At 39.7% G+C, this 12674-nt stretch overlaps 2 long non-coding RNA genes across 2 annotated transcripts; one reads left to right on the top strand and one right to left on the bottom strand.

Moving 5' to 3' along the window:
• Positions 1-1354: 1354 nt before the first annotated feature.
• Positions 1355-5484, bottom strand: LOC137853092 (uncharacterized). Its single transcript, XR_011094234.1, has 3 exons — positions 5061-5484; positions 3551-3762; positions 1355-1624 (listed from the first exon to the last, which is right to left on the bottom strand). It is a non-coding gene; the product is annotated as an uncharacterized lncRNA (long non-coding RNA).
• Positions 5485-5504: 20 nt separating this feature from the next.
• LOC137853091 (uncharacterized) lies at positions 5505-9848 on the top strand. The gene is made up of 3 exons (XR_011094233.1): positions 5505-5588; positions 7091-7134; positions 9769-9848. It is a non-coding gene; the product is annotated as an uncharacterized lncRNA (long non-coding RNA).
• Positions 9849-12674: the final 2826 nt, after the last annotated feature.

The following is a 12674-nucleotide window of genomic DNA, read 5'->3' as shown; positions in this document are numbered from 1 at the left end:
AGTGTAATCTCTCAAAAAAACATTGAGAAAAACATCTTGGAAAACATTTTGGGGCATATCATTGAGAAGGTGCCTAAGGACAGGCAGCATGGATTTACTAAAAGTAAAGCATGCTTGACCAACCTGATTTTTATGAACAAGGGTAAAACAAAATGGATAAAAATAAAACAAGCCACTACATGGGAAAAAATATTAATAGTTTAAAGTTCTGGTTGATTAAATCTCCATTCTCATGTTTCTAGAAGTATCATTAAATCCCACTGACTTGTGTAGCTTTAGAAATAAGCTGCCATTAAAGATGTCTAAAAGTCTTCTCTGGAGTTCCAGCAAAGGAGATTAAGTTCTGTGTTGGTTCTGTGGTTGCAATGCAAATTCACTTAAATTGCTCTCAATAAAGCATGTACTCCATAGGAAACATGAACTATCAATATGGCATTTATAGAAAAAAAAAGTTTGTAAATCTTCTGAGATGACATAGATGTATAACTCTCCATCTTGCTATGTTGTGAAGTATTCACTTTTAACACTTTATTATTCCCAGGGCTCGTTGACTATAAGTGGAATTTTACACATACATACCGATATTAGTTACAAGCATGACTCTTATTAATGTTTTTTCTCAGCTAATTATATACTGAAATAGCATGAAATTGTAAAAGCTTAAGACAAGGTCAATCTAATTTCTTAGTTACGTAGAAAAAAAAAATCACTTCTTACAAGGATTTCTGTGTCTGAGATCTTAGAATTTGATCATTTACTAATTATCACTATTAATTTACATGCAACAGTTCCTCATCAAGGCCTGATGTTATATTTTTCTTAATGATGCTTCATTTTCACATTTAGTGAATTATCATTTAAAATCAGTGTTAAGTTTTGTTAACATTTGAGATGGAAAAAAATAAATTTTGTAGAACTTATTGAACCAACTTCCATTCTGTGTCTTCACCTAAATTCCTTACTTTTCATCCTATGTGAACACATAGAATCATAGAATCATAGAATATCCTGAGTTGGAAGGGACCCTTAAGGATCATCAAGTCCAACTCTTGACACCGCACAGGTCTACCCAAAAGTTCAGACCATGTGACTAAGTGCACAGTCCAATCTCTTCTTAAATTCAGACAGGCTCGGTGCAGTGACCACTTCCCTGGGGAGCCTGTTCCAGTGTGCAACCACCCTCTCTGTGAAGAACCCCCTCCTGATGTCAAGCCTAAATTTCCCCTGCCTCAGCTTAACCCCGTTCCCGCGGGTCCTGTCGCTGGTGTTAATGGAGAAAAGGTCTCCTGCCTCTCGACACCCCCTTACGAGGAAGTTGTAGACTGCGATGAGGTCTCCCCTCAGCCTCCTCTTCTCCAGGCTGAACAGGCCCAGTGCCCTCAGCCGTTCCTCGTACGTCTTCCCCTCCAGGCCTTTCACCGTCTTCGTAGCCCTCCTCTGGACACTCTCCAACAGTTTCATGTCCTTTTTATGCTGTGGTGCCCAGAACTGCACACAGTACTCGAGGTGGGGCCACACCAGCGCAGAGTAGAGCGGGATGCAGTGTTAAGTGTTGCTGTAATGATTCAACTCTGGTCTTCTTTGCATGCCTGCTCAGAGGACTTGGAGAACTCTTTTATGCTTTCTGTGTTCACAAAAGGGAAATTTGAAGAAAGAGATTAATAATGTCTTTTCTCACTGTTACCATATTAAATTGTGAGATTTAGTTTGGGATATCATGTTAAGGTACTGGTGGAAACTTTCACTGTATCAGCTGCGAATGCATATTCTTTAAATCCTTCCTTCATTAAATATGGTGTTGAGGGGGAAAAGGAAATAGGTAATTTATTTATTTATTTATTTTACTATATTAATTATTTACTTTTCCTATAGCAGGAAAAAGTGCTTCTTTTATTTGCCAGTTTTCATTTCCTATTGACCCTTCTTTTCTTGGGATGGAAACAAAGCAAGTTTATCCAGCATCTGTCTATTGCAGAATTTCTTTCCAAAAGACAGCCAGATGATCTTAAGTAAAATGCTAGGAAGAACAGTATCAGACATAGAAAACAGAAATGTTTCTCATTTATTCAAACCTTAATGATGAATATTACTGACACAGCATAGTGTCTTAGCAACTAGTTTGAGACCTGAAAACCTCTTCCAGTGCCCATCTATGGTGTTTTTACCATTCTGGGGGCATCTAAACTCCACCACTCCACCACAATCTCTCTACCACACCTCCTCTTCAGAGGAAGGGGGGGAAGATCACTCAACAGTTACTGTCACAGGCAAAACAGACTCAACAGAGGGAGATTAATATAATTCTTTGCCTATTACTAAGAGAATAGAACAGTGAGAACTAAAAGCAAACTAAAAAGACCTCCTTCCTCCCAGTCTCCCTCCCTCAACCCCCCCCCACCCATACTTCTCTACCTCCTCCCCCCAAGCAGTAAAGGGGAACAGGGAATGGGGGCTGCGGTCAGTCCCTAATGCTTTGTCTCTGCTGCTACTTCATGGCCACTCTCTGCCCCTGCTCTACTGGGGGCTCCTCCACGGGATGCCGTCCTTCCTGAACTGATCCTGTGGGGTCTTTCCACAGGCAGCAGCTCTTCAAGAACTGCTCTAATATAGGTCCATTCATACCATGGGGTCCATCCCCCAGGAGCAAACTGCTCCAGCACGGGTTCCTCACAGGCAGCAGCTCCCCCCAGACCCCTTGCTCCTGCGTGGACTCCTCTCCACGGGTTGAAGCTCCGGCCTGGGGCCTGCTCCTGCGGGGGCTCTCCATGGGCCTCAGCCTCCTCCAGGCCACATCCACCTGCTCCACTGGGGACTCCACAGGCTGCAGGGGAACTTCTGCTGTGTGCCTGGAGCACCTCCTGCCCTCCTTCTGCACTGACCTTTGGGGCTGCAGGGCTGCTTCTGGCATATATTCTCACTCTGTCACAGCTGCTGTTGCATGGTACTTTTCCCTGTTCATAATTCTGCTTTCCCAGAGGCCCAACCAGTGTCACTCATTCGGGTCCCTTTTGGAGCCGACTGAAGCTGGCTCTGATCTGATATGGGGCAGCTGCTGGATTCTTCTTACAGAGGCCACCCCTCCAGCCCCCTGCTACCAAACCCTTCTCACATAAACCCAATACACAATCTGTGTAAGTCAATGCTTTTTGTTTGGTCTTCTAGTCATACATTCCCGGCAGTAATATAAGAAATAGAATTGATTTGGCAGTCTGAGACAGACTATTAGGCAGGAAACAGAAAGAAAATAATAGGAAAGAAAAAGAATAAGCCTTGAGGAAAATGATGCATCAGGGAGGGGAAAATAGCAGAGCACTGAGCGTCATATACTAAATGAAACTTAGGCTTTAGCCAAAGTTTCCACCCTCTAAAAAACATGTGCTATAGCAAGACCTAGAAGAGAAAGTATAGACTTAAGTCTTTTTTAATATACATGTATATATATATATTAATAATTAAACATTTATTTTAGTTGCTATTTGGATAATAAACCTCAAATCCCAAAAAACTCTACAAAAAGGCAGTTTAACCCCAGTTGTGGGGCAGTTCGTACATCTGTGGCGTCAGTCCCATGGACAGTGGTGGTGGTCCATCCTGAAGCATCCCAAATGCCAGGGCTTGAAGCAGAAAGGTCTGTGAGATCAGACGTTTGAAGAGCAGTGAGGGAATCTGATGCTCCTGGTTCTTTCTCACACAACCAGGCAGGCTTCCAACTGGAGACAAACTTAATAGCACTGCTCTTCCATCAGTCTCTTGGACGGGCTGCTGAAGAGAGGAGTGAATGAGATGAAATCTGAGTAAGCTGTGATGCATATGTTTAATGTAAATGATGTTGGAACATGATCCAAATTGAACAATCTCTGCTTTTTATTTTGAAGGTAATAACAACAACAACAACAAAAAAAAAGGGTAGATATTTCACTGTTGATTTAAAAAGAATGATGAAGCTGCCTAATATCAGAGTAGTACACTGAACCAGGAGGCTAAATGCAGCTCAAAAGCAGCAGTGGCTGATCTCAAGTTCCTAACACACCACAAAAATGAGCATATCCAGCTTTTTATAACTAAATATTTTTAGTTTATATTGTTATAATTTATTTATTTATTTAATTCCCATTAGGTATATAACCATACAATGTTCTGAACTTCTAATTGTTTGCTCTTTTTACTAACATAAGGGAAAAAGTTCTGAAATAAAAGGTAGTGAAATTATATTGACAAGCCAAACATTCCTGAAAATACTCTCCATGCAACTAGTTGTTAAGCAATGATCACAAACACCATCATGTGATACTTCACACAGGCAATGAATTGTTATGAAAGACAGAGGATATCTTAACACTGTGACAACATATTTCTGAAGGAATGAAACACCCTTTCTGTGAGAAAGACTGTGCATGACTTGCATATAACACTTGATTGACGGGATTGTTTTTCTAAAAAGGATGAAGAAGAAGGATGGTGCTGATTGCCCAGAGGAAACGGAATCCTACATACCTCATGATTAACCTTAGCTGGGATGAGAATGGGTCTGAGCACATAGTTCTGTAACCTGTGTATGAGTCTTCTCTGAAACAAAAATCAACTCATCCCATCATTGACAATTCTAATGGTAGCCCTTTGTAAGAAGTTACTCTGCTATGTGAATGACCTGCTTTTGGAATGGGGAAAGAAAAATTCCTAGTATGTTTTAATCATAATGAGATGGGTTAGACAAAGGAGACTTCTATAACTGCCTGTCAGAACTTATTTTCCATTTTCCATACTGTGGTGGTTTCCATACTGGGCAGCTAAACCCCACAACTGCTCTCTCACTCCCCCTCTTCAGATGAGAAGGGGGAGAAGTAAAGCAAAGAACAACTCATGGGTTGAGATAAGGATAATTTAATTAAAGGGAAATAATAATAACAATTAAAGAAAGATTATTATGAACTAAACAATTTAACTAAAGGGAAATAAAAAGGGAAAGGGGAAAAGGGAGGGGGAAAGGGAAAATTTAAAAAAGGGAGGAAAACAAACAAAACAAATGAAGGCTATGTGAAAGTGCAGAGGAAAGAAATTACTCGCTACTTCCCACAAATGAGCGATGATTGACCACATCCTTGCAGCAGGGCCTCAACACACGTAGCCGGTGTTCAGGAGGAGGGCTGATGTTTTCCCAACGAGAGCCCACCCCTCCCCTCTTCTTCCTGTTTCCACCTTTTATTGCTGAGTGTGACATCACATGGTATGGAATATCCCTTTGATTGGTTTAGGTCAGCTGCCCTGGTGATGTTTCTCTCCTCACTTTTTGCCCACCCCCTAGGAGGGTTAGAGAAAGGCCCAATGCTGTGCCACTGCTGCTCAGCAGTAGACACAACACTGGTGTGATACCGCTACTGTTCCAGCTACAAGTGCAGAGCACAGCACTGTATGGGCTGCTGCCGGGAAAGTTAACATTCCAACCAGACCCAGTACACATACATTAATGAGTGACAGAGAGATATCTGAGGAGTCAATATCAGAAGGGTAAGTCAACAATTCAAATCTGAGGAGTTCTATACCTGTGGTAGAGGAGCAGTGCAACCAACTCATTTGTATCTGGAATGGGTGTAAGTTTCATTCACCTTTAAAGACCTATAGATAACTTTTCTTTCATATTTATAGGTGACTGAGTTTTTTGTTGTTGTTGTTGTTTTTTGTTTGTTTCTTTGTTTTTGTTTTGTTTTGTTTGTTTGTTTTGTTTTGTAGCACTGACCACCTATGTTTCTGAACATGCTAGATTTCATGTTTTTTAATATGAGATCCTAAGAAGAACTAAATAACTGTCTTGGCTTTTTTTATGAAGCTAAGTTTATGGAGCAAACAGTGGGAAACAATAACGCTATAAACTAGTTCTATGCTTGATCAGACGGAAATCTGCATTTTTAAAGCAGATTGTTCTGCATGGGGAAGGAGACGAGGTATGAGAGAGAGAGATGGTGCAAGGTTCTCTTAGGATCTCAATAGGAAAGGCCACCCCTCAATCCACATACAGTTTACCTTTCTCAAATATATTATAAACTACAAATTATATTAATAAGCTGTTCAGGTAATAGTTTCCTTACTGGTTGGATTGTTATTTGTGTCACACCTACTAGCGCGCAGCACAGCCTGACATAGTACACTCCAGCAAGCTCCCACACAGCAGCTACTCATGCTAACGTATGAGATTCTAAAGCCGTAAGAAGGTGCAATAGAGCAGACCTGGCTGGCTCAAAGTGGCTAGTTCTTCAAATGCAATTTCTTCTGCAAGTCTCTCAGTACAACTTTTAACTTTAGACAGAATCATCAAGTCTTAAACAGTTTTATGAAAAAGAATTTCATGGTACAGTAATTGTAATCGATTACTATGAAATCCCAACTCACATAACCTACTAGTCATGGAATGCCTGGACTGCTAAAGAACCAATATGAACAACAAGTTAGAGCACACAACATAATGTCAATGATCCATAACACCTATATGTCACCAAAATTTACCATTTATTCTACTGCATTAACAGAAATGGGAAGTCTATGGAACATGGATCTTCGACTATATGGATCAGCTGGCTGAGCTATTCAGTCCTTCAGAAGGAACATACAAAATCTGTGGTAGCTATGGCAACGCTGAAACTACTTAGGTCATGATTTGAAGAGTGACGTTTGAAAGCCTAAATGTCTTTAGCACTTCCAGCAAAAGAAAGTGTCAACCAAATAATCAGTTGAGTGAAATACAAAATTTACATTATCATTAATGGATTTAGTAGACGTTAAATATTTGGAAACTAAACAATGGAATTAGATGTTGCAAAGAACTCCTGCTGCTGACATAACTGCAGTCCATATTTGTGTTGCACTCGATAGCCATCTCCAGTTTTGACTACAGCTAATCTTTGGTATTCCTAATTCCATCCTTGCATATCCAGGTGATTCTCTAGGACACTCCTCACTTTCACTTTCCATATCTTTTTTTTTTTTATAAAAATATATATATTTCAGCTCAGTGTGTAGTTCCACCTCAACAAAAATGGAATCTTTCTACTCCTATTGTACTTTCTGCAATCAAAACAGAATGTTCTTGTTCTTTCAGGAGAATGTCACTGAAAAATATCTCACCTCCTTGGGCTCCCTCAGGTCAGTCTTGCATGTGATCCTGCCTATCAGATACCTGAAGGAAAAAAAAAAAAATCTTCTTTCCTGAAGTTCAAGTTGTACAAGTTGACTGCCTTCAGGATCTGTGACCTCTTCATCTAACAGTCACTGGGTTCTCTATTTCTTTATTTAGAAAACTCTGAGAACCTCCTTCTTTGCCATGCCCCATTTTTGCTTCCCCCTTACTTCCTCTTTTATTGCTTTGGATTTTGGCTTCCATTATCTGATAAACCTCACTTAAAGCCTTCCTAGATCCTGAGCAAGCTTGCTGGCAAAGATACTTCTGTCCCACTTTGCTAAGTAGGTCACAACTCGTGAGAGTAGGTCATAACAAGTGGTCACCAGATCATAGTACAGAAGGGATGGCATTCTGACACAGTAGTTCAGTCTAGACTGAAGGGTCTGGTGCATTAGCAGTGGTCACATCAAGCAGAGTACTATGGCTTGCCATGTGTTGCCACCATTGATTGCTGCACTGACTCTGGCAGCCCCACTCAGTTTCTGGCAGTGCCTCTGAACCCCCATCTGTATCAGCTGCCACAGTAACCGTTTGGTTTCTCTCTGCTCCTCCTTCTCCGTCATGCTACCTTGGATATCATTTAACCAAGAAGCCAAACATGAGCTTGCACTGCTCCCCATGAATCTTCCTGCTTACCAGCAACTGCTCATACTGTCTCAGTTCTTGGCTGCTATCCCATGAATGCATGGTTCACCACATGCTCTTTTCTTCCATACTGTGTTCCCTACAGGATTCTGAAGCCTAACACTAAACTTCATCTTTTTATTGCTAGGCACCAAAGCTGAGCAGGTTGTTTTGGTGATATAAGGAAATATTTTGCCAGCCCGTAGTCTCCAATACTATTGCATTCACACCTGGTTGAGTACTTAACATATTCTGTAGATAGTTCATGTTACTACCACTTGCTTCACTTTAAAAATCTAACTTAAATCACAGTCTGTGAAGAATGGTTACTCACTTGTTGAAGAAACCTGTTTCAACACAAAAAAGCCCTGATACTTCCTTAGCATTGAAGCACTACTGTTTAATATTTAAAGCTCTTTTTAAGAAAATACAATCACTTATCCATAAGAAAACAATTTCAGGTGTGATCTAGTTTCTTCCAGAGCTGACAACAGTACTTTATTTTGACTTAACTAACTAGAAAACATGTAATTTTGTGAACAGCTTGTAGCTTTTTCCCTGAAGAGAAAAAGGTCCCAAACATTTTTCCTGTCATTTCATCTATATGCGGATACAATGTCTCCATTATGAGTCTATCCTGCACTTTAATTTGCACTAAATATTAATCTCTGGTTTCATTAGACAGTTGAAGTCATCCAGAATTTTATAATCTACACAGAGGTTTTAATTTTGAAATAAGTAAGATTTTTTATTGTATTTTTTTCCTAAAGAGAGTAATTGCAGATTGAGTTACAGTAACTACAAGCAGCAGAAAAAAAATTGTCTTCAAGCTATGGTATGAATTTCTATTTTCTAGTTTATATTATTTAAAAAATAGTCAAATTACCAGCTAATGAATCGTAACAAAATGATAGCATTAAAAATGCAAGTGATTAAACTATAAAAAGAAAACCAAAGCAAAACAAACCCAAACAGCCAGCCAAAATTAAACCCAAACCCAAACTCAACCCAACCCAACCAACCAAAATAAAAGAACGGAAAAGACCCTACAACTGAAAACATCAATTCCATAAATGTAATTGAAGACATTCACCTATACAAGATAAAATTGTAGCACCAGGACCACCACCGTACAAATAATTCAAACCAATCTTAACTCTAATTTACAGATATCCTTTCTCTCTATGAGCCCCTCCACTGAAAAAGAAATAAAAACAAAACAAAACAAAACAAAAGGTAAAAGAAATTAACAAATCCCAACAACATTTGGGCCAAAACAAACTTTATTCTTCTTATAAAGATGTATTTAGACGCCTCTTATAATTTTAATGCTTAACTGCGGTGAGAGGTTCCAGCTGCCTCCTAGGCAGATCCCCCTGAGAATGGCTTCCTTTATACTTTGTGGAGAAAGCAATGTTTAAATTGGGCAGACTGCTGATGGTGAAGCCTATCCATAGCAGTAAATTAAGCAGTGGATGGCCTGCTCTTGGTCATGTTAATTGGCATGACCCTTTGGTACTTTCTACTGTCTCAGACTGTGGACTGTGATGGTCACAACTGTGCTGCACATTGCAAACATTGTCTGGCCAATGATAGATCCTGAATAGTGTCTGGAAGTAGTTTGGAAAGAAGTCCTAGTGGACATAGGCTAAAACCCTGCCAAGAATACTCTGTTTATAAATGTAGATGATGGCTGCTGGAGCACAGGAACACACCCAAGATGGTTTAATTTACTTAACCTACATATAACCACATTTGATGAATTAGGTGTCATGACTTCTCTCCAATGACTAAATGACATTACATAGTAGGGAATCTAAATTGCTCATAACATGTTGGCTTGAAGCACTATCAGAGTTAATATGCCTACGTAGTTACTTATAATTGTTAGTATGAGTATATCCTTACATGAGTGCCTAGTCTTTGAATGCCTAGGAACTAACTACGCATTTCTGTGTTCTCTGAACATGCAGGAAATCCCTGAATTAGGCAGTCTGGCCCATATGCTCACTGACCTGAGAATACTCAAAAGGACAAGACTCATTCACCTTGGTAAGCAAAGAGCAGGTAGAGTTGAGTCACACCTATGAATCTCAGGGTATCTGTCCACTGCTTTCAGGGTCTCCCATGTAGCTGTTCTCTCTTATAATCCCTCAAAAGAACGGTAATCAAATCCTTTCTGAAATTATGAATACAGAAGGGAAGGTACTGCTGGGCCAGCTTAGTGTGACTCAGTTTTTCATATGGAAATTTATCTAAACTGAAAATCCACTACGAAGTGTGGTTACTCCACAGTTAAAATGGATCTACTAAAGCAAAGAGTGAGAAGAGCAAACCCTTATCCCAAATACTGAAGTCATTGTTCTTGCAGGGGGAAGGGAGTTGCAATCTCACTTTGCCCTCTTCTTTGGGCCCTAATCTTCCATCTCTTTTAATCCTTCACTCTGGGTAGCACAGGATGCCTTATACTCAAGCAGTCTTAATTCTCAGCAGGCTGATTACTTGAGCGATCATTTAGCAAATATGTATTACATTCTTCCTGCTCTTCCGGAGAAAAGAGAATGAAAGTGCCCAGATAAAACCACGCTTTATTTTTTTTTTCCCCAAAACAAAACAGCAGTGAAAAACATTGTCAGTAATTTAATTATCTTTTAGGCTGACAGCTTTAGCTGTATTTAAAAATTACCAACCGAGGGCTTTGTATTAAGCCTGCCAAAAAAGGAACAGCAACTAACAGATGTGCTTTACTCTTCTTGGGCTCATCACCAGTGAGGTGCAGCTGCTGCTTTGACTATGTCTTTTGTGGCTTGCTTTGAAATGTTGTCCTTTTTTATCACTATGCACTAACTGTATTATCTTGCCTCTTTTTTTTTTTTTTCCCCCTAAAACAAATCGTTATTATTATTATTACTTGACAACATCACAGTGATGAGCTGCAAGAAGAATGCTCTATGGATGCTGGAGTAAGTTAAAATTGTGCTAGTGGTGCAGAGAACAGGTTTAGGTAATACACATATGTCTACATAATGCAGCAGACTGATGTTCATTTTTAATTAATGGGACACTTCTCAGTGAAAAGGTGGCAGTTGTTTTATAAGCTAGACAGAAATATCAGCTGGAGCACACTGAGTGTGTTTGTTCACCTTGCAAGAGAATTTAGGGTATCACATTTGTTTTATTTAATCTGTGTTTAGATGTTTAAAGAGATGGCAACACTGGGAAAATGATTTGGCTTGCAAAATTATTAAAGCAAACATTTCTCAGTTTGACATTATTCATATTTGAATAGAATGGATTAGACATAGAGAATGTTCACTCTTCTAGCTCTTAGCACATTTGGTAATTACAATAGCATAAAATGCAGAAGTGAAAATGGAATAAAATATCAACATTAAAATATTTATCTTATTTTTATTTTATTTTTTTCAGGAATGCAGAGGAGGGTGTGGAGAAATGGTAGAAAAAATACTTAGGTAATATTGGAGATTTTTGCAAGGTACTGAACAGTTCCTTTCCTTCATCTTGTGGAATTATTATTTTCTTTTTTCTTGGAATGCTTTCAGAAATCTGTACACTTAACAGCATCAGAAAAAGCTAGTTTTTTTTTTGTTTGTTTGTTTGTTTGTTTGTTTTTCTTTCTGTAAAGAATATTCTATGAATAATGAAAACAGTAATTACAATTAGCTTAGATGCTGACATCCATTGGGGTAGAATTGTTATTTGACTTTACAACCTTAGGAAACATCTACTTATCTGATTCTTAGCCAGAAAATTTAAGTCTTGTATTGAGAACTGTGTGTGACCTTGAACATTGACCACAGCTTTTAGTTAGGGAGTGAGTGTTAGGAATGAGCAAGGAGAGTCCAAGGGAGCTAGGAGCATGGAAGAAGCAGAAAAAGGTTGATAAAAATGCTGAGAACATGCTGAGAAATATATTCTTCCTCTCCTCTTCCATACATATCGTCTGACACTATCTGCAGTGTAGAAGCATTGCCATGCTTCTATTTTTCAGTCTTTTCTTCTGGGTAACAGAACAAGAACTGACCCTGGGTACCAGACTAGGGCAGAGGAGGTGGAAAAAAAAAAGAAAAAAAGAAAAAAAAAAGAAAAAAGAATTAGAAGATTATGCTGACAGCATGCATACATCACCTTAACTCTTCTCCCACCCACAGTATACTAGTTTACATATAGCTCAGCACTGTGTGTTTGTGTTGCTGCTACATCTTTCAGTTCACCCTTAGTTAACTTTTATTTGTTTCCAAGTTAGATTACATAGTCTGTCCTAAGTGTTTCTTCCCCCTCCCCTCCCCTCCCCTCCCCTCCCCTTCCCTTCCCTTCCCTTCCCTTCCCTTCCCTTCCCTTCCCTTCCCTTCCCTTCCCTTCCCTTCCCTTCCCTTCCCTTCCCTTCCCTTCCCTTCCCTTCCCTTCCCTTCCCTTCCCTTCCCTTCCCTTCCCTTCCCTTCCCTTCCCTTCCCTTCCCTTCCCTTCCCTTCCCTTTTTCTTTCCTTCCCTTCCCTTCCCTTCCCTTTTTCTTTCCTTTTGCTTCCCATAGCATAGCACTATTCAGGTTGGAAAAGACCTCTAAGATCACCTAGTCCAACCTTTAACCTAGTGCTAAAGTCCACCACTAAACCATGCTACTAAGTTCTACAGCTATACATTTCTTGAAGTTCTCCAGGGTTGGTGACTCAACCACTTCCCTGGGCAGCCTGTTCCAATGCTGCACAACTCTCTCAGTAAAGACATTTCTCCTAATATCCAACCTGGTTCAACTTGAGGCCATCTCCCCTCCCAAGCCCCAAGTGTGAAAATGAGAAGAGCCCAATCCCCACCTCACTACAATCCCATTAAAGCAACTGTAAAGTACATTAATGTTTCC

The sequence above is a fragment of the Anas acuta genome, chromosome 3 (genome assembly GCF_963932015.1).
Source record: "Anas acuta chromosome 3, bAnaAcu1.1, whole genome shotgun sequence".
Lineage (NCBI taxonomy): Eukaryota > Metazoa > Chordata > Aves > Anseriformes > Anatidae > Anas > Anas acuta.
Note: the sequence above shows the minus strand (reverse complement) of the source record. Positions and strands in the feature narration are given on the sequence as shown.